This window comes from Xenopus laevis, chromosome 1S (assembly GCF_017654675.1).
Source record: "Xenopus laevis strain J_2021 chromosome 1S, Xenopus_laevis_v10.1, whole genome shotgun sequence".
Lineage (NCBI taxonomy): Eukaryota > Metazoa > Chordata > Amphibia > Anura > Pipidae > Xenopus > Xenopus laevis.
In genome coordinates, this window is record NC_054372.1 from 95145363 (window position 1) to 95172328 (window position 26966).

The window sequence follows — 26966 nt, forward strand, 5'->3', positions numbered from 1 at the left end:
TATAGACAGAAGTCAAATTTATTGCCACATACAAGCAGTAGAATCTGGGCAGGCTGTTAACTCTAAGAGCTGCTAGAGTGATTTTTTTTTTTAGGAAGAATCTGTTTAAATGGGAGAGCAAGAGCTAATAGATAGAGATAGCATAGGGATAGAGAGCATGGGGTAAAAAGTTTCAGCCTGCACACTGTCTGTGCTTTCCCCTGTTGCCCCAGCATATGACAAATAATAGTAAAAACAATATATATTGCAATAAAGTGATTTTCAGGTTACATATAACACTGCAAATCTCTTTGCCGGAAACTCCCAACAGTTAAAGGGGCAGTTCACTTTTAAATTAAATTTCCTACATTATAGAACATTTATAACCATTCATAACTTTTTTAGTTTAAAATCTTTAACTTTTCTTGAATGTCTTGTTGTTTAGCAGCTTTCTTCCCGGCTTCCCCTCTCAAGGCAGAATCTAACAGCCTGCAGGTCACTTTGCCGGAAACTCTCGACACACTGCAGCTCTCTTTGCCGGGTCCTGTTTATAATAAATCAGAAAAAGAGCAAATTGAAGGGGTAGTCTGTTCATAACACGATGCAGCTTTTCTTGCCAGGTCCAGTTTACAATAAATCAGAAAATAAGCAAGTTAAAGTGTTAGATAATAGTTGACTTTTAAATTACATTTCATACCTGATATAATAGTTTGTTCATAACAGTATAACACTATGCAATTCTCCTTGCCAGGTCCAGTTTACAATAAATCAGAAAATAAGCAAGTTAAAGTAGTAGATATTAGACATGCGTAATATCTGTGGAAATAACTATTGAAATCTAATTGCTGATTTGTTGCTATTGGCAAGATGTTTTACTCCACTTTTTACACAGCATGATGAATACACCCCCAGGGCCGGATTTACATTGCATCGCCCCTAGGCCCACTTCTGTTCATGCAAATTTTCAGCATTGTGTCCGGAGTACTAGGGATTGGTGCATAGGAAATTTTAAAAACTATTGTATATTCTGCAAATCCTCAGTGCTTCCAAACCAATGCAGGTGTGATTGAGCAGCATGCCGCCCCCGTAAAATTCTGTCGTCCTAGGCCTGGGCCTTTGTGGTCTTTCCACAAATCTGGGCCTGTACACCCCCTTAATGTGTTTCAAAACTATCTATTGTTAACAACTGTTCTCTTTTAACTTCACTTGAAAGTCTTATTGTCTTTTTCCAATCTTCTTCCTTCTTCTTCTTCCTCTCGGAAGACATGAGCTTGTGCAATGTACAGTAAATCTCTTTGCCGGGAACTTGTATGCTCTGTAGTGTATGTTCTGATTGCTGGATCCTGTTTAGATATTAGAATAATGGCATACCCACCATGTTTAAAAGTGTTGCAGGAGTAAAATTTATGAAGGGTTGTGCCAACAGATAATGTATTCAGGTTCTCTTTATCCATAGGGCCAATGGGGCAGATCTGCCCAGAGCCCACTAATTTTGGGGGGCCCACTGAATTTATCACAGGCTTTTGACAGCACCACTGCTGCTCTCCTTCTCCCACTGCTCTCCTTCTCCTACTGACCGCTGCCCTTCTGTTCTTCATAAAGGCCATGTCATCTTGGATTTCTCAGCAGTGTACAGAGCAGGCAGACAGAGAGAGTGCGTGCACCAAGCAGCTCTGGGAGCACATGGGTAGAAGAAAACTTCACTACTGGTAATCTGCTTGCACAAGTGTAAAATAATGCTTTCAATCTATCCACTGAATTTACTGGCATGCATGGAGTTAAGGGAGTGGTCATTGCCCATTTTTCAGCGATCTTATTGGCATGTTTGGAGTTAATGGAGTGCTTAATGGACTTTTTTTTAAGATCTTACTGCCATGTCTGGAGTTACATGAAACAGGGTTTTACATATGAGTTGTTTACTGGCATGCATGGAGTTAAGGGAGTGGTCATTGCCCATTTTTCAGCGATCTTATTGGCATGTTTGGAGTTAATGGAGTGCTTAATGGACTTTTTTTTAAGATCTTACTGCCATGTCTGGAGTTACATGAAACAGGGTTTTACATATGAGTTGTTTTATGCAATATATTTTTATAGATACCTACATTGTTCAGGGTGTATAGTTTTATTTTAACCATGAAATGAGGAATAAACAAAATTGGGGATCTGTATAGAAATAAAATGCAATTTTATACTGAACATTACAAAAAACAGGCATTATAAAGAAAACTGTGGCTTATTGAAATAATTGAAACATAATGTCCACTAGCTACTAAAATTTGCATTTTGTTTAAAGACATCCTTGGATCTTACAATATAAATAGAAAGATTATGGTTAGAAAGAACCATGCTGCTTCTGATATAAATCCCACATTTCCAATAATCCACATGGTGAAGCACACAAAATGCTTGATGTAGGTAGCTGATGTCACGGGTTTGGAATGTTCAGTAGGAGGAGAGTGGTTATGTGCTTTTACCGTTGGAATTGGAAGCTCAAAACCAGAGCAAAAATTCTCCCTTCCTAACAAAATTCTTTTCAGATACCTACAACTGAAACACACCATAGAGGCCTAATTTGGACATTTACCAATAGACACAACCCCAAGTGGGCTGTGTTAGAACCTCAAAAGCACTTTATCACAATTTTATACATAACTGATACCGGAAGGAATTATTATTAGCTCTGGGAGATATTCAGCACTTTACCTTTAAAGGGGTTATCAGCAGTAAAGGTAGAAGAATGCAACTAAACTACTTGCAAGACCAGGTATACCTTACACTTAAAGATTACATATAATGATCACCTATCTTAGTCAAGAGTATCTCAGTTACAATACTACTCAGTGGACTTCCTACACATGGGGGCATATTTATCAAGGGTCGAATTTCGAATTGAAAAAACTCCGTAATTCGAATTCAAAAAGACCAACCGAAATTAAATCTAACTTTTTTTTTTGGTCAAGTAGGTCAGTTTTCGATCGAATAGGTCAGTTTTCGGACGAATTTGAATCGTACGAATCGAATGAATAGAGCAGTCGATCGAATTCGATTCGAAGGTTTTTTATTGCGGGTGAATAGGCTGTATTCAATCGTTCGAATTGAAGTAAGAACTTATTCGATTCGAAGTATTCTCAGAAAAAGCCTGTGATTTTTTAAAGTCCACCAATTGACTCCAAATAGGTTAAAACCGCAATTCGGCAGGCTTTAGGTAGTGAATGGTCGAAGTCGAATTTTTAAAGAGACAGACAGACAATATTTCAATATTCGAATTTTTTAATTTTTTTCAAATTCAAATCGAATTTGGACTTATCGAAGTGCAAATAAATAGCTCGAAATTCTATTTTTTTTCCATTTGAAAATTCACCTCGACCTTTGATAAATCTGCCCCATGGTGTGGATGTGTCCCCTAGTCCATTTTAAACTGAAAGCTGGTAAGTCAACTGGTCTGGGCAGAAACAGATATCCCCACTACCTGGACCATAGAGGGTTGTTGCTTAATCGGGTCGAGGAGCCATCACCCAGAAGGGTATAGCGTATTCTCCATACTTTCTACTTGCCACCATACTTCCATTCCTTTGCCACCCTGAGGCAGCCTTTTGGATGCACTAGTAGAGCCAAAATTCTGATTTTAAAATTGGAATTTCAGCTCATTTTTGCGGCCCCTGTTAATTTGTGGGCTGCTGCCACCTGAGGCACATTTCTCAATTGGCCTTATGGCAGCAGCACCCCCATCAGGGGGATAGTTGTCCCTGTCCAGTGTAATTCAAGTACTAAGGTGGCCTGGGAAGCCACCAAAATTATTCAAAGCCGCAGAGGGAGCCAAAGCCAAAACCACAGAAGGAAAAAAACACAGCCAAAGCCACTGAAGGTAAACTAAGCTGCGGTGGTTCACTTTTAAGGTAACCAATTCTAAGCAACTTTTCAATTGGTTTTGATGATTTTCTTTTAACTTGTAGGGGAGGCCCTGACCACCAATGATTTTAACTTGTAAGGGGAAAGGGGGGGGCTGGCCACTAATGATTTTTTTTTAAAAAAAACTTGTAAGGTGGGGCTGGCCCCCAATGATTAACTTTAAAGGGAGCCCAGACCACCAACTATTTTTTTAGCATGTAAGGGGGGGCCTGCCACCAATTATTTTTTTTAATTTGTAACGGGGGGCCTGGCTACCAGTGATTTTTTTTTTATAACTTGAAAGGGGAAGCCTGTCCACCAATGATTTTTTTTAACTTGTAGGTGGGGCCCTGATCACCAATGACTTTTTTTTAACCAATAGGTTTTTAGAACTCATATTTAAGCAATCATGTCTGTGTGGCTTTCTTACTGTGGTGTGGAGGTCTGGGGCAGGGCCTGTGGTAGGAGTGTTCGAGGGTCTGGGGCGGGCATATGGTAGGGGGTGCACGGGGGTCTGGGGCAGGGCCTTGGTGTGGGTGAACAGGAGTCTAGGGCTGGGCCTGTAGTTAGGGGGGGCATGATTTCAGATAGTGGTCCTGAGTGCCCCTGTGTGGGACCATCTTAATCAGAGTCTTCCTGATGCTAAATCAGGAATCACTGTCAACTTTAGTAAAACCCTGTACTCTTGAGGCAACTAGTAGGAAACTAAGACACCACTGTTGTCAACAACAACAAAATTTGCAACAAACAACATTTCAATATGAATGTATCTTATATTCTACAGTTGCATAATAAAAGAATTGAAAAAAAGAACACTGTGTATTGTATGCCTATAAACATTTGCTAATAGTAGTAATTAGGAGCTTTGTACCTTCATTAAAACCTATGTAGGTTACTGGTGCTAAACTGGACAACCCTTGTCTGCTTTTTGGGTCCACTGCTACATTTTGCTGTCTTTTTACTAACTCTGTCCCAAGCATATTAATACTTGGTGGCAGAATTAGATAGGGCATAATTAGAGTGAAAAATAGTATAAATGTTCTATAGTAGGTAAGAGTAATAATATAAGGAAAAGTACCATGAAATCTCATACCATGTATAAAACCCTGACACAAAGAGCTTGTTTGTGCCACTTTAAAGGTCCAACACTTGCAAGTCTCCTGCATCACCCAGTGACTTGCACATCTGGGGGCAGATTTATCAATGGTTGAATTGAAAATTCGAATGAAAAAAAATTAGAATTTTGAGATATTTTTGTGTACTTTAACTAGGGAATAGACCAAAATCGTTTTGAATTTGAAAAAAAAATTGAATATCAAAATTTATCATGTACAGTACTTATCAATCGACTTCGACCAATCGCCATCTAAAACCTGCCGAATTGCGTTTTAGCTTACGGGGGACCTTCTAGAACCTATTTGGAGTCAATTGGTAGACTTTCAAAGGCTTTTTCTGAAATTACTTCGAATTGAATTTGATCGAATACGTTCTTACTTCAATTCAAACTATCGAATATGGCCTATTCACCCACAAAAAAAAACGGATTTTTTTAATACATTTCTGTTGGTCTTTTTTTATTCGAATTTCGAAATATGGGAGTTCAAAAAAACTCCCATTACTTCGAAATCCGACCCTTGATAAATCTACCCCCTGGTGTCTCGATGATTAGGCTTGATAAAAACCCATCTGGTTGTATGTGAGGCATTCCACTAAAGGTGGCCATGGACGCAAAGATCCTATCGCACGAATCGAGGATTCGTACGATTTTCTGACCGTGTGTGGAGAGTCCCGACATTTTTCGTCCGGCAGAGATCGGTCGTTTGGTCGGACAGGTTTGATTTTGTACCGACCGATCCCGCCGGAGCCCATTGCGCTCTCATCATAATCTGATCGTTCGGCCCGTTAGTGGCATATCGGGGGAAAGATCGGCTCGTTTGGCGATGTCGCCAAACGAGTGTATTTTTTCGTCTATGACCATCTTTATTTACCTGCTTCAAGGAGACATGGAACTGGTAAATGTGTGTTATGTTTTACCTTACAAATGTGACATGAAGGAGGTATGACAGATATAGAGGAAACAAATCCTTAGTTTGTTCGAGGAGCAAGCATCCTAGCATCCACCCAGTAGAAAAACATAATAAATGTAATAGGATTCTTACCACCACTCTTATTCCAATAGATTACCTTACAGAGATATATGGCAGAGCACTGTAAAGTGTGTCACTTTCTGTGCTCAAAATTACATGTGCCAAATACTTTACAGTACTTTAGGTACAAGTGTGCTGCTTCTATTGAAAAAAACACTGTGGGAGGCAGTCAATCTAATTGTGGTGCACAATTATCCACAGTAAAATCAGTGGGGCCCCAGAAACTTTAGGGGCCTTTTAGAACTAAGCATATCATAAATGATTGTGCTTTTCTTAGGCGAAAAATCGCCAGCGTAAAAACACACGCGGCGATCTTTTTTCTATTGTCGCTTGAAATCGCCTAGCGAGGCAATTTCGAGCGACAGTAGAGAAAAGATCGCCGCGTGTGTTTTTACGCTGGCGATTTTTCGCGATTCCCCATAGACGCCAGCGCAAAAGTTTCCCCAGCGATTGCGGCTTAAAAGTCGCGGCGAAAAGTCGCCGCGAGTCAAATCGCGGCGCTATCGCCTAGTGTGGCCTTAGCCTTACAGTGTACGGCTTGTGGAAGAATGGGGTTCCAGGCAGTGGGTCTTGTATTGTTTTAATTGCACTTATTGAGTCTTTAGATTTCAGATAGTGTAGGGTAGTGTAGGATTCTTTTCTTTTTAAACTCGAATTCCTGTATGCTAGTTTACATTCCTTAATTTCTGTTTCTGTATATCAAGAACATGTAGTCTTTCCTTTTGAACAGATGGCTGTATGATTGCCTTTCACTGCACAGAATTTAGGTGAGAGAAGTGGAAAATAATTTCAGCCCCTGTATATTCGTATTTCCTTGCTCAAGATTTCTAAAATGATATTGAAATCTAGAGGAAAGGCCAACCATGGCTGATTGCTCACATATGTCTGCCCGTCTTAAGCATCAACAGGAGTCTGCACGGTAGGGTGTATATGAACTGCTACATCCCTGTAGAAGCTGGGGAATGCCAAGAATTTTAGTTATGCAAACAACGGGGTTTTGTCTTCCAGTGCTGCATTAAGAAGCTGGGGCATTCTTGAAACTATTAAGGCTGGGACAATTTTGTGCAAATTAATGGTTCAGAAGAGTGCTGCTACTACTACATATAACATTTTGAATGTCATATTACATTTCCAGTGAATCCTGAATTTTTTAATATGTGATAAAGGGAGTAAAGAAAAGATATTAGCATATCTTAATTTACAGTCAAGTTACAATTGAGTTTAACTGAAGCACTCTCATGGGAATGGTGGGATGTTAACAACCAAGTCTGATATGGTGTCTAGAAGATCTACACTGCAGAAAGTCAGGTTAAATGATTTGTGATGCTAAACAAAGTATTATAAACAATCTAGTGCCTTTTCTGTACACATGAACAAAAGATTATAGCTTTGTGGAAATACTGTACTTGTGTACGGTGTATTTAATTAATGTTCCACTCCATATATTCCCTTATTGATGGCAAATCACAGGATTCAAATAGTTTAAGCATCAATGGCCTAGGGCTTACTTAATTACATAATGTGGGACGTTTCAGTTCACAACACAATAGTCTAAGGCAATTGGGTTGTACAATGAAAACAAAATGAAGGTATGGTATACCTTCTCCAGAAACCTGTTATCCAGAACTTCCCTTTTTTTCTATTATTAAAACAGTACCTTGTTTTTGCAAAACAATTATATAAAAATATTTAATGTTTAAATGGTTTTCAGCAGACCTAAAGGGATGGTTCACCCCTTTAACTTTTAGTATGTTGTAGAATGGCCAATTCTAAGCAACTTTTAAATTGGTCATCATCATTATTTATTTTCTTTTTTTAGTTATTTGTCTCGATCCCATGTAAAAAACAATGCTCTATAAGGCTACACATTTATTGTTATTGCTACATTGTATTGTTTGTCTTTCTATTCAAGCCTCTCCTATTCATATACCAGTCCCTTATTCAAATCAGTGCATTATTGCTAGGTTAATTTGGACCCTAGCAACCAGATTGTTGAAATTGTAAACTGGAGAGCTGCTGAATAAAAAGCTAAATAACTCAAAAACCACATATAATAAAATATTAAGGCTAATTGCAAATGGTCTCAGAATCACTCTCTATATCATACTAAAAGTTAACTCAAAGATGAACAACCCCTTTAAAGTGATCCGAATAACGGAAGCATCCCTTATATGTAAAACCCTAGGTCCCAAACATTCTGGAAAACAGGTCCCATACCTCTAAATAACTTCATTAAGAGTAATGGCACATTGAATATTTTCCAACCTATGTGATTTATAGCTCACAAACTGCTGGAAAATTGCCAGTTGCATTGACAATAATGTCAATATGCACAATTGCTACTGGTGTGACTACAAAGGTGTTTTCTAGTGTTTTGTCACTTGCCCTGAGAGCTTGAAAGTGTGTGTGTGTGTAAAAATGCTCCATGCAGTTCTCAGATAATTGCTATGCACGTGCCTAGGGGTCAAATTGCTTAATAACGGCCTATTAGGATTACCACTTTGGTGGTCAAACAAGCAGGTATTCTTCTATATTAGAGGTCCCCAACCTTTTTCACCTGTGAGCAACATTCAGATGTAAAAAGAGTTGGGGAGCAACACAAGCATTAAAAATGTTCCTGGGTGGTGCCAAATAAGGGCTGTGATTGTCTATTGGTAGCCCCTATCTGGACTAGCAGCCTACAGGTGGGTCTGGTTGGCAGTACATCTGGTTTTTATACAACCAAAACTTGCCTCCAAGCCAGGAATTCAAAAATAAGCACCTGCTTTGAGGCCACTGAGAGCAACATCCAAGGGGTTGGGGAGCAACATGTTGCTCATGAGCTACCGGTTGGGGATCGCTGCTCTATATGATCAGCTTAGTTTGCTAAAAGTTGTCTTGCAACAGTGATAACTCTGTCCCAGCTGGAGCCACCAAAATTCCATGTGGCCATGATAATCCCTTTTATTACATTACTAAATCAGGGCTGTGCTACTGGAAGCGCCAGTCTGAATGTAGCCTGCCATGAGACTTTTATCACTCCATGTCCAAGAGTTCCACTGACCTTCTGCATATGACATTATCACTTTATTTTCATCTGGCCTCTGAACATGGGGAATATTATTCTTCTTACTAGCTGTGATTAGCTAATCTACAAATATTGTATCTTGAATATGAATCTCTCCTAGAATATCACTCACAATTATGTACTGAAAAGAAGACCATATTCATAGCCACCCAATTAATTATTCTATTTTACATTTAAATTATGCATTATGGTAAGAGGAGCATATGTAACATGGATTAAGTACACAAAGATCCTTGAAGATACACAGGCCATATTTCTATTTACGTCAGGCAATACATAAAATGGGAGATTGCCGTTTTTGGTCCTCGTCCTTCATCTGAAATACACCAGTAAAGAAAATACTTTGTTCAGTGTGCACATACTCCTCAACCATAATGCAATGCTCATGGTTACAGCAGAAGAAGCAAATAATGCACATGGAATATGCTGCTCAATCTATCCAACACTTATAAACATCCTATCAATCATAAGACAGAAAACGGAGACCTGGGGCACTAACTTAAACCTGCCTTGAGCATCCTAACTGACTTTTAAGTCCTTCTTGAAGAATTTCAGCTCATTGACAATGAGAAAGACCTTCTCTGTAGGCTGCCTATTCCACTACCAAGTGTAAGAAGCGCCTGCCGGAGCTCTTTCCATCTTCAGCGCAGCCGGCAAGATGGCGACACCCAGTGGGTACTTGCAGCACCTTGTGACATTTTGAAGCCAATGCGTCAAAACATGCGTGGGACGCTTGCCAGAGCCCTGCAGCCGTTGCCTGATTATAGGTTCTACCTTGTGTGTTCCTGGGTCTACTGATTCCTGATCCTGACCTCGGCCTGTTTTACCATTTATTGAACACTTTCTGCCTGAACTTGACCTTTGCCTGGACTTGACTACGTTGAACTTCTTAACACCTTGGATATCTCGAACTGTGTTTGGTGCCTGCTACTTCCTCCTTGGTCCGTATTTCCCAACCTGAGCTTTCGGGACTGACACCAAGTTTATGGGATTTTAGTCACAACTAGAATAAGCCAATTATAGATTTACTGCGCATGCGCGCCGGGAACGTGCTTACTGCGCATGCGCGAGTGACGGGAGAAAGGAAGGGGCGAGCAGGCTGGCTGGGCTGCCTAGGGCGCCCGGCCTGTTTGGCCCGCCTCTGCCTTAGCCATATTGCTTATAAAATACAGGCAAGCTGAGCAGTCTTTTTTTACTGCAGCTTCTACTCAATGTACTCTGAGGTTATGCTAGCCAAAATATAGTAACGGGATCTACTCTGGAACCATCACATAATGTGATTTTAATTTCATAATTAACTCAGTAGATATATTTCCATTAAATAGTCTTTGCTTTCCATTGTTTGCTTTATTGTGACACTTTTATTAGGAACTCTTTTGCAATACCGATAATTTATATAAATGTGCATCTAATCAATGGTTGGGGAACCTAATTTAGGCCTAACGCGTTTCATGCCTGTTGGGGGCACTTAGTCACAGAGCCTATGAGTAAGTGCCCCAACAGGAACGAAATTTGTTAGGCCTTTCCTTAATATGTTCTAATAAATATTTTGTATTTTTTTTATTATTTACTGCTTTATTTTTTGGAGGAACTCACATCCATTGTTGTGTTGAACTGTAATCAGCTTGCGTGCAACCAGCTATACTCAAAACTCACATGTTTTGTACTTTTAATGGACAAGGTATAGGAGTGGTAACAGACTTGCTTATTGCTCCTCCATCTGTGTATGTATAGTGAATTTATTAGATATATTACTGTTATTTATACAACTTTGGCTTTGTTGCAGAATGAAGACTTTTTTGTTTAGCATATTGTATTACAGTGTAACAAGGAACCACTCACAGAAACATCTGTGCAATGTAGAAGCTTCCTTATCTCAATTTCCTTCCTATTAAATATAATTTTTGGTTTTTGGGAATAGGTAATGTTTTGATAGTTATTGTTTCTGGTCTATGTCTTTCAAGCCAATCTGCAATGATGAAATGGTCAGACTGGGCTCTCGTGGGCCCTACCAGCCCAGACCAGCTCTCCACTAGAAGCATTGCCATTGCCTCAACCTCCCTCGCTGGCCCAGGTTGCTGCCAACTCTGCCGAGTGAAGGAAAAGTTATACGTGGGGGGGAGCACTGATGGAGAAGCCCCGGTGGGCCCGGGTCCCCCAGTCAGACACTGTATGATGAAGACTAAAAATCTGCTAGTTTATGGCTTTTTCTTATTGTACATTTTTGTTCTGTAGCTCTCAGGTTTGGAATTGCAATAATTTTCTGGTTGCTAGGACATCATTTCGCTAGTAACTAGACAAGAGTTTGGAAGACAGCATTTTCTGATGCAGGTACAAATAGGCAAAATAGGAAAGGAATGACAATAAACCTAATAATTATCAGTAGTCAAAAACAGGTAATCAAAATAATCTTATACAAGCTTGAACATTACAATATATCTTTTCGGGATCAATTAAAACAGTTTTTAACAATTGCTTCAGTGCTGTGAAACACTGCTTTATTTACTCCCTTTCTGTTAGTTTGTCTCTAGGGAAATAAACATGCCAGGAAACATGCAGTGCATTTTGTTCTGCGGTTATTTCAACACAGCCTTTGCAAAAAAGCTTAAGGAGGCATTTAGAGTTTTTTGTGGGTGGTATAAAGCCATATATTTGAAAAGGTCACTCTGAGCCCCTAGCCCATGAAATTGCTGCTTTATCAGATGTAATTTTATAACTCAGCATTTACTATTTAAAAATATATAGTTGAATGTGTTCTCGGTATGTGTGTATAAATATATACACTATACACATGCACACAGAATTTTTTAAATAGGAACAACATGGGTTAGTTAAATAAAAAATTATAACACTTGTTATAAGAATGTAAAAAGGTGCACAAATGAATTGTAAATATGTATTTGACCAATATATCATGTACCTGAAACGGAACATGGAGGCTTATTTATCAAAGGTTGGATTTTAGTGGTTTTGGAGGCTTTATATAATATTTTAGATATATTTTTTTTTTTGTATTAATATACATTTTTTAGCACATCATTCAGCAGTTTTTTTTTTGTTCATGCTTTTTATACAAATATAATATAATATATATAATAGTACAGGTATGGGATCCATCATCTGTAAACCCTTTTTCAGGAAAGCTCCAAATTAGGTAATGGCTGTCTCTCATAGACTGTATTTTATCCAAACAATCAAACTTATAAAAATAATTTGCTTTTTCTCTATAATAACAAAACAGGACCTTGTACTAGTTCCAAACTAAGATATAATTAATTGTTATTGGAAGCAGAATCAGCCTAAGTAAGCTCCAGATGCCAAGCATTCTGGATAACAGGTCCCATACCTGTATATATATATATATATTATATATATATATATATATATATATATATATATATATATATATATATATATATATATATATATATATATATATAGTAACTAGAAGAAAAAACCACACCAAACAGGTCTTAGTATCGTGTCAAAAGAAACAAAATTTATTATCAACGTTTAGGCTCTGTAGGTCGAGCCGTCCTGAAGATTTTGTTTCTTTTGACACAATGCTAAGACCTGTTTGGTGCGGTTTTTTCTTCTATTAACTACCGTATATGATTTTTACAAACCAGCACACAGGCACTTTTTGCTTGCCGTGTGCACCAGTTCCTAGTTTTATACATATATATATATATATATATATATATATATATATATATATATATATATATATATAAAATAGTATACAGTATATATAATATTATATTATTTGTATAAAAAGCACAAATAAAAAAAGGCTGAACGATGTGCTAAAAAATTCTAATACCTCGATAACAAAAATAAAAGTCAAAAATAAAAGTCAGAACTGATATATAAAACAGTCCAATCAGATCAGTACAGTTCCCATTGACTTCTATAGGACCTTGACAACTTTTACTTGGCGAAGTTTTGCGTTAGAGGTTTTTGTGGTCTTTACACTTAGGGGCAGATTTAGCAAAGAAACTTTGAAATTCGAATAAAAAAAGACCAACCAAAATGTATTAAAAAAATCAACGTTTTTTTTCGGGTGAATAGGCAGTTTTCCGACTCCAAATAGGTTCTAGGAGGTCCCTCATAGGCTAAGACAGCAATTCGGCAGGTTTTAGATGGTGAATGGTCGAAGTCGAATTATTAGAGACAGTACGTGATAAATTTCGATATTCAAATTTTCAAAAAAATTTTCAAATTCGAATAAAATTTGGACTATTCCCTAGTCAAAGTACACATAAAATAGCTTGAAATTCAAATTTTTCTAATCTAATTTTCACTTCGACCCTTGATAAAGCTGCCCGTTAATACATTTGGAATTTTTGGAACTATTTAGAAATATAGGAAAACCCCAATTTTTTCGAGATTTTGGGGATAAAAAAACGAAATTCAATTGTGAGTAAATAGGTTCCATACTGTAGCGAAAATAGCAGTCTTTTTTTTTTTCCCTACATTTTTTTGTGCTCATGTTCTTTTGTCCTTAAATTGTTACTGGCTTGGCAGTTAGGTGTCACTAGCCTCACTAGTTTCCAAAACGGAGCACAGAGACCCGTAGCAATTCTGCAGTAACAGAAGGCAGTGTGCAAAGTGCACGCCATGTGTTTTTTACACTTTGCACACTAGGAGATTGTAAATGGACCCTTTTTATCTGTGTTTTTACAATTGATGTAGTAGGAACATTTGTGTTTTTTTCAACATCAGATACTGTGTAACAGTATTTTATAGTGGGATAAAGGAAACTAATGTCTTGTAACAGCCAACACCAACTCAAGGAAGTTTAGTAAGAGGAACATGCTTAGCCTAGATAAGCTTAAAATATTCAGCAAACTTAAGGTCGTACACGGGTAGATAAAAGCTGCCAACCAAGTCCTACTGGACTGAATCGGCTTCCTAGTCTGTGTATTGGTCCGTCGATGGGCCTGACGACTGATATCTGGCTAAAAATCAGCCAGATATCTGTTGGGCAGGTTTGACTACTTAAGCAGTTTAATTGGCCTTGTCACAGCAGCCTGCATTGGCCATCACTAAGATCCAATTGTTGGTCCAAGGTGGGCATATCAATCTGAAGATGAGCATATCAGGGAAAGATCCTTTTAGCACCTCTCCAAACAAGCAAATCTTTTTTTTTTTATTAAAAGTTTTTTATTTATTGGTTGCATCTTCAACATACAGAAATAAAGGATAACTTTACAATGATATTCAAAGCGTACATTGATTATTCACATGGGTTGAGCGACTCTACATCGAAGTGAGAGTCATCTCTGAATCAATGATTTCCACAATTGAAGAACAAACCCTTCTTTTTGTTTTTAAAACTCAACTATTCAAACAGGGATGCATGGGGGGGGGATTTATGCCGTGTTGGCATGTGTTAGCTTCTATTCCCATATACAATATGTAGGTGGTTTGCTAAATAGGGTCTTGGGGTGTGTTCGTATTAATCATATCTGCCCATACACCCCAGACTTTTTTAATTTATCCAGGCAGCCTCTGCTAATGTATGTTAGCTTGTAAAAGGGGAGTGCTTGGTTTATTATAGATTTCCACCTCATTAGGGTGGGTGGGGTAGATAACTTCCAAGTTAGGATAATAGGCATGATAATAAAGGAGTCTCAGGAGAGTGCGCCGGTATTTGTCCTGGACTATGTTCTCCACTAGTCCCAATATACATGCTTCTGGGGACCGCACATTTGGCATATATAGTGTTTCCACTGCAAATGCCACTACTTTTCCCCAAAATGTATCGATCATCGGGCAGGTCCAGAACACATATAAGAATGTACATGGACTCAGGCCCGGACTGGCAATCTGTGGGTTCTGGCAAATGCCAGAGGGGCTGCTATAAGGTGCCATAGACAGTCACTATTTAGTGGGCTGGTGGGGGCTGATTGGGCCTCTGTGTAGCTGAAATGCCATGGCCTATTTTCATTCTCAGTCCAGACCTGCCTGGACCTGCATTTAAAGCATAAATTGTCTGTCTTAAGGCCCATCGAGTGCAGTCTGGCTGGTGTGAGAAAGTTTCTATGTATTGTATGGTACTGTATCATAATATCGTTACTACTAATCACCGAAGGTAAGTATGAGTGGGTAAGGTCATCCCAGTCTAGTTGTGGGAAATCCTAAATCCATTTGGAGTAGCATTGTGCAAAGGGATTACCTCTTTGAGTATTGAGGATTGAGTAAATGTGAGATACCATTTGCTTACGACTGGGTGACCTTAATAGCTCCTCTAGTCGAGACAGGGTTACCTTGGGCGACTCAGGAAATTGGCTATTGGCTGCATGTCTAACCTGCAAATATCTGAACCACATGGTTCTTGGAAGCTTAAACTCCATAGTTGGAAAGAATTCAAAGGATTTCAGCGCTTGAGCATCATACAGTTACCAACATATTTAATTTTAAACTTAGGCCAAATTGTTGGGTCATGTATCCTGAGAAAGTGTTGTAGCTTGGGGTTGCACCACCAAGGTATATAAGGGGAAATCAAATTTTGTAGAGTCCTGTCATATTTAAGGGCTTTTTCCCATATCGGTATTAACATTCCCAGTGTTGTGGGAGGCATACCCTTTGAGTGGTTCCCCTTATGGGAGTATTGGCTAATGCTTCAATTGACCCTGCTGCTTCTGCTGAGATGGGGAATGCGGCATTTTCAGCTGATGAGAACCACCAGGCTACATACACTAGCTGGGCAGCTAGATAATACAGGAAAAAATGTGGTAATGCCAAACCCCATTCATTTTGGGGGCTGGGTATGGAGGCTTACACGGGGTTGTTTATTATTCTATACAAAGGAGCGTGTCATGGAGTCAAGTCTGGTGAAAAGACTGTTTGGGAGTAGGATTGGGGAGTTATTAAATAAGTATAATAGTTTGGGAAGCACCCCCATTTTTATGAGGTTGACACGCCCCAAACAAGCAAATCTTTAGGCTCGGTCCACACCATAAGGATGTTGGCCTGTGGAGAAATACAGGCCGAGAATCCACTTCCCCCCCTCCCCCCGCTCTGCCTGCACTCTGAAACATTATTTCCGCTCTGGTGCAGAGAGACATGCAGATATTGCCGCAAAATTCATTGGGTCTTCCTGCACCCAAGTGTAGGTGGGCATATCAAACTGAAGCAAGCATATCTTTAGACTAGGCCCACACCATACAGTTCTTGGCCTGTGGAGAAACACAGGACGAGAATCAGCTCCCTTGCTGCACTGCCTGCATTTAGTAAAATCTGTTGTGTCTTCCTGACCCAAATGGCCGTAAATGTTTCTGGGTGCAGTTAACGCAGCAGAAGAGGAGCAGCGGGAGAGCCAATTTCAGTCTGCATGATATGGCCCTAGCCTTAGGTGTAACTTAAGCCTTCTTCATAGGCATTTATAGTTACTTCAGCAAAACAAGTGTCAGGCAGAATACAAATTTTGTACTAGTTTGGGTTGACTGTTGTTAATCCGCTTCACTAATTTGATATGTTCCAATCCAACATAGTCCAATTAATAAAGATTCCACGATGCCACTACATACCACTGATCCATATGGACTAATATGTTGGGCAAATTACTTCATGGATAGAAGAAGTTTGAGACAGCACCACTGTATTATTCTTATTTCTTAAAAGCCTTTAATTGTGCATAAGGGCATCACAGCAACGTTGCTGTGATGCCTTTATGCACAATTAAAGGCTTTTAAGAAATAAGAATAATACAGTGGTGCTGTCTCAAACGTCTTCTATCCATGATGTTTCCAACGGAGAGTGGCCATTGAAGTGACGTGCACTGCCTTGATTGAATCCGATAATCGTTGTGCTGACTATCTACTACTATACATTGGGCAAATTACTTCAGTCACAATAACAGGAAAGTTGTGGCATGCATGAACCCTAAAGGAGTAACGGAAAAATTTCCAAAGAGCACTAAGGGGTACAAAAGTGTGCTCCTCAAAGCTCATCCACGTAGCACTTATGCCCTGAAGGAATGGATGCACTGTGCACCTTGTGCTGGATAATTTAGTTTCAAGATTTGTTTCCAGATTTTCAACTTTTAAATGCACTAACCATTGGTAGAATTTGTCCCCATTTTTAGATGAACTCTAATAATAAAACTTTCAATATCTAACATGTAAATGCTAACAACCATATTTTGGAAAAAAAAATGTAAAACTGAACTTTAGCAAATGTTCACTGATGCAAAAATATGTACAATATATGCGTACCCTTGTAAAAAAAAGGCATTCTTCAAACCACATTATGTGTTGGATTATATAAACAGGAAGCGACAGCAAGAGCTTGAGACAGCATTTCACTTACTGTTAATATAGAAGGGAAAAGTTTGTGTAACTGTTAAGGCATGAAGTCTTAGCCAGGAAGTTGTGACAAATGACCAGAAAATCATGGGCCAGGATTTATACACAGACCTACAAATGACACATTTCAGAAGAATGTTATCTCTCTTACTGCTGATTTTCGGCTAACTGAAAGAGAGGTGTGGCTGGCAGTTTTTGCTAATACTGAAAATTTGGAAAACTTATTTAAGAGAAGAAATGTGTGTGTGTGTATATATATATATATATATATATATATATATAAATAAATATTATCCATTGAAAGAACCACTTTTAAAACTATTCACTGTATCTAAGATACATTAGAACCAAATGTTTCTTCATTCCTTTTGTAATAAAGTCTGTAAAAGGCATGTGCTCCTCATTAAAATGGTGAGCCAGAGGATTATTAGAGTTGCTTCTCTTATGAAGCTCCAATGGTTACCTTTCCTCTCTCTAAAAATTAGTGAAGCGTCGAATCATGGATTTTGTACGGGAATCAGTCGAATTGGAGCTAGTTTTAGCAGGATTCGGATTTGGTTAAACCCGAGAGCCTGACCGAACCAAATCGAATCTGAACTCTATATAACTGGACAAATAATGGAGCTCACTATCTTTGCATTCACATTGGTTATTTTAGCCCATGCATCAACTCCAGTGCAGAACAAGGATTTGGATTCAGTTTAGCATTCAGCCTAACCAACACCCCTGGATTTGGGGAGTTGGCCAAACCCTGAAAAGCAGAGTTTGATGCATCCCTACTAAAAATATTGATCTAGTACATTATAAAATTATATCAATATAATACAGAAAAGACATGAATATCTTGTAAACGATATCCTTATAAACGGTGAGTTCTGATGTCATCAGTTATAAACGGTGAGTTCTGATGTAATTTCTGTCACATGACTTACTAAAACTTGTGTATTATAAAAAAAAGTACCCCCAGTTGCAAAATATGAGGATATTCGGCCTCGTATTTTTATATGGTCATAAAACTCCACGGTAACTTATAATATCCTTATATTTTACAAGAGGGGGTACTTTATTCACTATATAAACGGTGAGTACTGATGTCATCAGTTATAAATGGTGAGTAGTGATGTCATTTCTGTCCCAAGACTAAAACGTGTGAATTATAATAAATAAAGTACCCCCTGTTGCAAAATATGAGGATATTAGAAGTTACCTCGGAGTTCCATGACCTGTATAAAAACAATCGCCCGTCGGCCTCATGTTTTTTTATGGTCATGAAACTCCTTTGTAACTTATACTACCCTTATAATTAACAAGAGTGGGTACTTTATTCACTATATAATACAGTGCACTTGGAATTGGCACAAACCCTTTCACAAGTTTTAACCCTGCCTATATGCAATTCATAACTTTTTTATTGGTAATGTCTGTTCATTGGTCAATATGTTCAACATAATTCTGTTAAAATTAGCTGTGACACATGTGCAAGTGGGGGAGAGGGGTTTTGGTACAGGAGAGTTTTCTCTGCACATCGGGGCCTGGGCCCCTTCGAGGATTTTTTGTGGGGGGAGGCGGTACCCAGTGGGTTTACCCTTGGGTCAGGTTCAGGTAAAAATGTGGGCAATCATTACGGGTTTGGTTCTTGTAAGACGGAGGAAGTACACTCCTCCTCTGCTCCGAAGATTCCTTGTCTTGGAACCAGAGACCGAACAGAAGTAGTGTGCAGCAGGAAGTTGCAGATTAAGGTTTTCCGAGTTAGATGCAGGTTGAATTTTTCCTGACTCACTTTTTCTACTTTTGATATATTTTGTCATCCCTTTCTGGGCTTCAGGTGCAGTGGGGTTATACCTTTATGATATTGGTAGTCATTGGTGTATGAATCATTTAAATATTTTACTTACTTTATTCATCATTCAGATGAGTCCCTGCCCCAGTGGTTTCCATTACATTCATACACCGTTTTGGACTGGCCCACCGTGATACCAAGAAAACGCCTAATGGGCCCAGGTGTCAGAGGGCCCTCATGCTCCTACCCATTTGGCATATTTCTTGGTCATTCACTATTTTTTTATGAAAGCAAAGAGTAAAAATTGATGTAAGCATATATTGTAATATGTAATTTGTAAAGGGACTAGAAGAATTAGAGCAGAAGGAGGTTGAGTAAGTAGAAAAATAAAAATTGTTTGGAGAGTGGTCAATAGTGTTCTGGTAAACATTGCTCAAAGTAGCTTCTCCCAACCTACCTACAATATAAAGGTACATAAAACTTCACTTTTAGCCCTTGTAAGTATTAAATGAGTATTATTAAATCTGCTCCAGCTATTTATCAAACAATACAGTAAACATGCTACTGGCTTTGCCTTGCTTTTGATGAAAAATATGCAACTCAGGACAAGAGCAATCCATTGGAATAAACGTATTATTACAAAAACATTGTCATGCCATTGAACCAGCTTCTTCCCTGCCAAATTTGAGGTGGAATATACAGCAAACAAGGAATATTTGGGTCAGTGGAGAGCACAACCCCAGCTATCGCAATCACCACAAAGGCAAAATGCTAAAATAGCATAACACTGATTTCCCTGACCTGAGCCATAATGAAGTGGTTGATAAGGTGTAACATTTAGCTGTCAGCCCTGTGTATAAACCCCAAGCCTTGATGCAGAGGGGAGGGTGCGAAAATGTGAACCACTCCCAACCCTAAAAACAACTTGTGAGGTAGGTAAGTCATATACAACAAATAAAGGGCCATCCCTTTCTGGGATGGGGATTCAGTGAGAAAAAGTTATCTCATGGTTTATTGCATGAAAACTCATGGACAAGATTCAATTCAAGGAGAAAAAACTTTTCTCCAAATTCAGTTCCAGTTTTTTCCCATGATAAACTGTGAGATAAGTTTTGCTGACTTGAATTGCGTCTCAAATTAAATCCCGTTCATAATGTTTTCACGTGATAAACCTTTTTCTCACTGAATTGAAACTGTCCCATAGAATGAATAAGGTCAATAATAAGAATAGCAAGCACACAGAAAAGTTCATAAAAGAAAAGTCAAGCACCAGAAGCTTAGCAGCTTCTAAATAAGAAAGCCATTAAAGAACGAGTCCATTTTTTAACAAAATTACCCCTTGATGACTGATTATTGGCCACTAAGCATTAATTAGCTTCAAACTTGCTAATGTCAAAACTTGCTAATCGAGAAAAGTAAGTTGCTCAACATACTTCACTCCTTTGTGGAACAACTTCCAACTAATTTCCTGAAGTAGCCAGACTCTGAAAATCTTGTTCTGTAACCACGACAAACAAAAAGTAGCAGTTTGTCATTTTCATTCATTCAAAAATGACAGAGCCAGGCTGAAATTGCAAGTATACATTGCTTGTAAATGAAAATGCATTTAGAGAAATACTGCCACGTGTATGTTATAATAACACCAAAGCAACATCAAGTAAAGCTTAAAATGTAGTGAAGTACCGAAGCTTGCATTTCAGTCACTTAAATATATAATGGCAATTCAAATGTATCCTCCATTCAATGCTTTTCAGGAGCCTTTATATTTGCAGCATCTATTTTCATATAAAGATAGCTTGTAAGTTATTATTGTTCTAATATAACAAAAATATGATAAAATTGGAAACTAACAGGTAGAAACATTATGCTTTTATTCTTTTAAGCAAAAACCAAACATGGCGTTGATTCAGTGTCCCTGTTTGCCCTGTTTATCTCAAGGAATAACAAAAACATACATTTTGCATATTGTTTGAATAACTAAAAATCTATGTTTTGCACACGCTTTATTCATTGAACTCATGTTTTACAGGTATACTGCCCTTTTAACTGAGGACAATTACAGTGTTTCTAAATGTGCTGTTCCTTGTTTTTACTACCCCCCACATACTGTCATAGTACATCGTTATGTTGAGATGAAAAAAGACCAAAGTCCATCAAATAAAAAGCCCTCCAAATTAAACCCGGCATCTATACATACACACACTCACATGACCCTCAATACACTCACATAAATTATATATACCCATATCTATACTTACTATAGATTTTAGTATCACAATAGCCTTGTATATTATGCTTGTCCAAGAAATCATCCATGCCCCTCTTAAAGGCATTAACAGAATCACAACATCATCTGGCAGGGCATTCCACAACCTTAAGGTGGCCATAGACACACCGATAATATCAGACGAAACTATGATAATCGATGTGTGTATGTCAGGAGACAAAGTGACCAAAATTGACAGAAGACTTGGATACCGGTCAGTTTGACGATCAGGCTGGCCGTAAATTGTTGATGGCACCCAAACATCGGCCACTGTTAGTGCTGAATCGTCAGATAGAGTTAGAATTCTTTTGTTTCTACCAGTATATGCGATGTTCAGCTTCAACACGTCTGTATTGAAAATGAACAGTGGTTGCAGGAAAGATTGTAATTCTTACATGTATCTATGGCCAACTTTACTGTCCTCACTCTGAAGAATCACCTACGCTGCTTCAAATAAAAGTTATTTTCCACTAGTATAAAGGGGTGACTTCTGGTGCAATGAAATTATCAATTTTATGGAACAAAAGATCTTGTGCTATCTGTCTATAATGTCCTCTAATGTATTTCTAAAGTGTAATCATGCCCTCGTGTCTTTTTTTCCAGAGAGAACAACCCCAACCTTGACAGTCTACCTCATAATTTAAGTCTTTCATCCCTCCAGTTTAGTTGCACATCTCTGCACTCTCTCCAGTTAATTTATATCCCTCTTAAGGACTGGAGTCCAAAAGTGCACTGTATACTCCAGTTGACGCCTTACCAGGGACCTATAAAGAGGCATAATTATGTTTTCATCCCTTAAATTAATGACCTTTTTTTATTTAATACAGTACTTCATTTGCTTTAGCCAAAGAATGACACTGCCTGGAATTAGACAACAATCAGATACACCACCCTCTTCATAATGACAGCATAAGCCAATGTTCCAAAATGCTATATATATTTTTCATAGCAATGTATAAATATACAGTTTACGGATTCAACTGAATCAGCAGAAAAGGGTATACGTTTAATTAGTAAGATGCAGAATGTAGAGTATTCAAAATGGCTCTAAGATTCTTAGACATGGTTGTAGACTAGTTCATTGGCTTTATGTATGTAAATATCCTGGGATTATCTGTCTGAAAGGAAAGGCTGGACATACGAATAACTATTACCATGTTGCCATGGAAGTAAAAAGTAATGTTTTGTAAAGAGTACAAATTAAGTAAATTTAATGCTGTCATCATACTGTTTTTACATTTGCACATTGTGTAACATAGCAACAATATGTCTGGAGTCAAAATAAATGCCCATTTTAAGTCATGTGAAAGTTGTCCAAGCTGCTATTTTCAGCTTCCTATGAAGCCACTAACTTCGCACAAGCCCTCGAAGCCACTCACTTTGCACAAGCCCTCTAGATCACATTCAGAATAATACAGTGATCCTTTAAGGAGAAGGAAAGTTGTTTACCACTTAGGGGTGCCAAATGTTAGGCACCCCCAAGTGAATGTATTTACTTACCTGAAACCCTGGACCGGTGCTCCTATTAGAAGAAAATGACATAGGCCTGGGGTTATTCCAGCGAGCACCACACAACGCTCCTCCTCCGGCTTCTTCTTTCTTCTCGTGGCTGCGCATGCGCATAAGAGTGAAAAGACGAACTTTAACTAAAAAGTCGGCTTTGTCATTCTACTGCGCATGCATCTGCCCTGGAAAATTTGAAGAAAGAAGAAGCTGGGAGAGGCGAGCCGTGGTACTTACTGGAATAACCCCGGGGCGTTAAAAAATATACAGATTTTCATGATTTTTAATGGTTTCTTACAGTTCCCTAAGCCTAGCCCCCTGCTCTTTTGCTGATCTGACTACTTTGCTGAGCTGGCTGACTACTGTTACTTTGTATCAATAGCCAGCTGTACTCAGCCTGCATCCTCCAAACCCCATTTCCCTGCACACGTGATTTCAATAAGGAACAGAACATCCCAGTGCAATGCATTGTGGGTTATGTAGTTCCTGCATGCTGTCTGTGAGCTGTGGAGAAGTTGTTACAAAAACATCAGTGTTTAGTCCCTCATTCGCTGCAAGGATTTCAAATGATGCAGAAAGAGAAGAACTGTTAACCAGCTGGATTTCAGCATAGAAAATGGCATTTATTCATAATTTTTGAAGAAACAGGTAACTGTGATGGGTATATTAGGGGTTTCTGTGTTATGTGGGCCTCTTTGTCAAATTTTGGTTTGGAAGCAGGAGTTCCCCTTTAAGTAATTGCTTGGGCAATCCTGAACTTGGAATACAGTACCTGGGTTGCCGCATATCTATTTCTTTTCTAAAACCAACTATAGTAGTGGGTAAGGCACTATATTATTTTTGTTTATCTAAAGACAATGAAATTATTTGCAAAAGTATGCCAATATTCTGTATGGAAGACCCAGCAATTTAAATGTCTCACCTTTACAAATGACTATATGTGGCCATATACAGAGAATTGTGGATGGACAGTTCACCACATTTCAGCATTTTTTGTTGATATATATTTTTTAAATGCTTTCAGAGGCAAATTCGCCAGAATTGGAACAAAAATTGTGGCTACCCTATGCCAGTCATTGACACCAACAGGAAGTGATATGTGACAGGAACAGGAAGTGATAAGTGACATATCCAGTCACTTATTAAATCATGTCACTTCCACCTAAGGAACATATCCAAAATACGATCATTTATCACCCAAGACGCTGCCAAAATTCTTATTCACTCTCTCATCATATCGCGTCTAGACTACTGTAACTCTCTTTTAATTGGCCCCGCCCTTCAGAGACTGTCACCTCTCCAGTCCATAATGAACACTGCTGCGAGGCTCATACACCTCAGCAACCGCTCCTCCTCTGCCTCGCCATTCTGTCAATCCCTGCACTGGCTTCCGTTACCTTTCAGAATCAAATTCAAATTAATGACACTGACTTTCAAAACACTTCACAACTCTGCTACACCCTACATCTCTGAACTCATCTCTATATACTCACCCACTCGCTTACTACGCTCCTCTACTGACCTGCTACTCAACTCTTCTCTCATTACCTCCTCACATGCTCGCATTCAAGACTTTGCAAGGGCTGCACCCCTCCTCTGGAACGGTCTGTCCGACTTTCTCCCAACCTTTCTGCTTTCAAAAAATCTCTGAAAACGCACTTCTTTCGAGAAGCCTACCCTCACTCTGCTTAACTACCAAACGCAACACCACATACAATACCACATTTCTCACCCACTCAATTCGATCTTGCCCACTCCTTGTGTATTACTCCCTTCCCTTTAGACTGTATGCTTATGCATAGGGCCTTCCTCACCTTTTTGTACCTGTATTGATTGTGATGTTTGTTACTCCATATATTCTATATATGTAATTCATGTGATGTAGTTGTATAATCACATTTACTTTACAGTGCTACGCAATATGTTGGCGCTATATAAATACATGTTAATAATAATAATAATAATAAAAACCAGGGTCGCCAGGTTGGCTGTTTTCCAGCCAAATTGGGCTACTACTTTAAAGCCCAGGTGGGTTTTTGAAAGTACAAACTAGCCAAGGTATAGATTTGGGCTACTTTTTGGGCCTTTGTCTGTTTTGTACTTTGGAAACCAGCCAAAGTTTTTTCTTGCCCTAATGTGCCAATCCTGTGTCTCCCAATGCATGTTGGGTAATGTAGTTTTTGTTTAACAATTTGCCAACTGCCAAGTTGTAAGTTGTATTGTAAGACTACAATACCCAGCATGCAATGGGACTGACTTGTGTAGAAGTCGGGAGTTATCAGATTTTGGGCTCTCTACCCCAGTCTCCCAACCCTCTTAAGGGAGAATTCAACCCCTCCATATAATAAAACTCACTACCCCCTACCCTACATAGCCCCCCCCTGCACAGGTGATAACTCCAGTAATTGCCACTAATCCTGTAAATATCCCTTTTTGCAGAGTAAGCGCAGCGGAGCTCACGGACGCCATCTTCTTCTCTTCGGTAATCTTCGGAAAGTAAGCGTCATATAGGCGCATGCGCAGTTGAAGCAATCTTCCAGCTTCAGACAACTGCGCATGCGCCGAAAGTCACGAAAATTGCCGAAGGGAAGGAAGAAGACCTGAAGATTATCGAAGAGAAGATGGATTCTGTGAGCTCCTCTGCGCTTACTCCGCAACGAGGGGTACTTACAGGATATGGGGCAATTACTAAAGTTATCACCTGTGCGAACGGGAGCAGGGAGGGGGGACTATGTAGGGTAGGGGGTAGTGAGTTTTATTATATGGGGGGTTGAATTCTCCTTTAAGCATTCTTGCATTTTCCAGTGACTTTCCTCAATTTCAGACAATTTTGGGACAAAAATCTAGAGGTTGACCTGTTATACCAATGATAAATTATTTTATTTTTTAGATTTTTTTTCACTGCCAATTGTGCTATTTTTGGGACACTGTTGAAGCGTCTCTTGGCTAGTTTTGGGCTGCTTTTGTAGCTGACTTTGGCTAGTTTTGAAAATTACAACCCTGGACAGAACCACTGTCCTGGTACTACTGACAGCCATTTTAATTTGGCAAGTAGGCATACACATAAAATTATACATGCAATCATATTATTTATACCGCAGAAAACACGGTTGGAGTAAATGTTGCATGTTGTCAGGACAGGCCCGGACTGGTAATCTGTGGCTTCTGGCAAACGCCAGAGGGGCTGCTATAAGGTGCCACACAAAGTCAGTATTTAGTGGGCTGGTGTGGACTGTTTGGGCCTCTGTGTACCTGAAATGCCAGGGCCTATTTTGACTCCCAGTCCAGACCTGCAGGACACCACCACAAAAAGTCTATGGAGTTTATTTTATACAGCTTTGGAAATAAAAGGGTAAGGCTGCTTTCTTACTGCTCACCCAGTTATGACCTGTAGACTTCTTTAAGCAATAAAGCTACATGAATGTGCGTCTTAATGTCTTAATAGGCGGAAACTCTTTTAATTGCTGCTAAAAAAAACGAGGTAAGGGACAGCACTGTTCCATATGTGACTGCCTCTCTATAAAAACCATCATTCCTGGAGCTATGCGCCAGCAGGAAGGCGAACAAACCCTGGGAGCTGTCTGAACTTTCTATGAGAAGGTTTGGTTATTCACCAATGGGCGGGTGCAAAGGAAAACAAATCCACATTTTCTTTCCCAAATAAGTCGAAAAAACGTTGCATATTTTAGCCTGGAAACACCCCCACCTGGTGACGCCATGGTTCACGCCCCACCCCTCGGTTAGCCACGCCCCGCTCCATGCATGACCTCACCCAAGAATTCCAGCTTGTAACTCATTGATTGCGCTTAGAGTGCAAGCAGCAGCCGCAGGCCAGAGAGCTGTATCCGTATTCCCTTTGCAGCTCCCATTGATCCGCTGCTCCGGCATTCTGAGTGCATTCCATAGGGCAGGCGATATATAGCTGTAGGGCTGCATTTTGGATTACTACAGCTGCTCCATTCTCATTCATTTCGGTTAGTGGAAAGAAACGTAGTATTTTTTTGCTTCAGCTGTACATAGTCCT

At 39.1% G+C, this 26966-nt stretch overlaps 1 protein-coding gene and 1 long non-coding RNA gene across 4 annotated transcripts in view; one reads left to right on the top strand and one right to left on the bottom strand.

Moving 5' to 3' along the window:
- On the bottom strand, positions 1-26796 carry LOC121399375. The gene is made up of 2 exons (XR_005964979.1): positions 26715-26796; positions 1-523 (listed from the first exon to the last, which is right to left on the bottom strand). It is a non-coding gene; the product is annotated as an uncharacterized LOC121399375 (long non-coding RNA).
- Positions 1-26966, top strand: part of tpm4.S (tropomyosin 4 S homeolog) — a 71209-nt gene that overhangs the window by 16956 nt on the left and 27287 nt on the right. Inside the window, exon 1 of one of the 3 annotated variants that reach the window (XM_018233150.2) lies at positions 26726-26916. The exons of the other annotated variants lie outside the window; for them this stretch is intronic. The gene's annotated coding sequence lies outside the window, so the exon portion shown is untranslated. Of the gene's footprint in view, positions 1-26725; positions 26917-26966 lie in introns of those variants that run through there. 3 annotated transcript variants of the gene reach the window in all.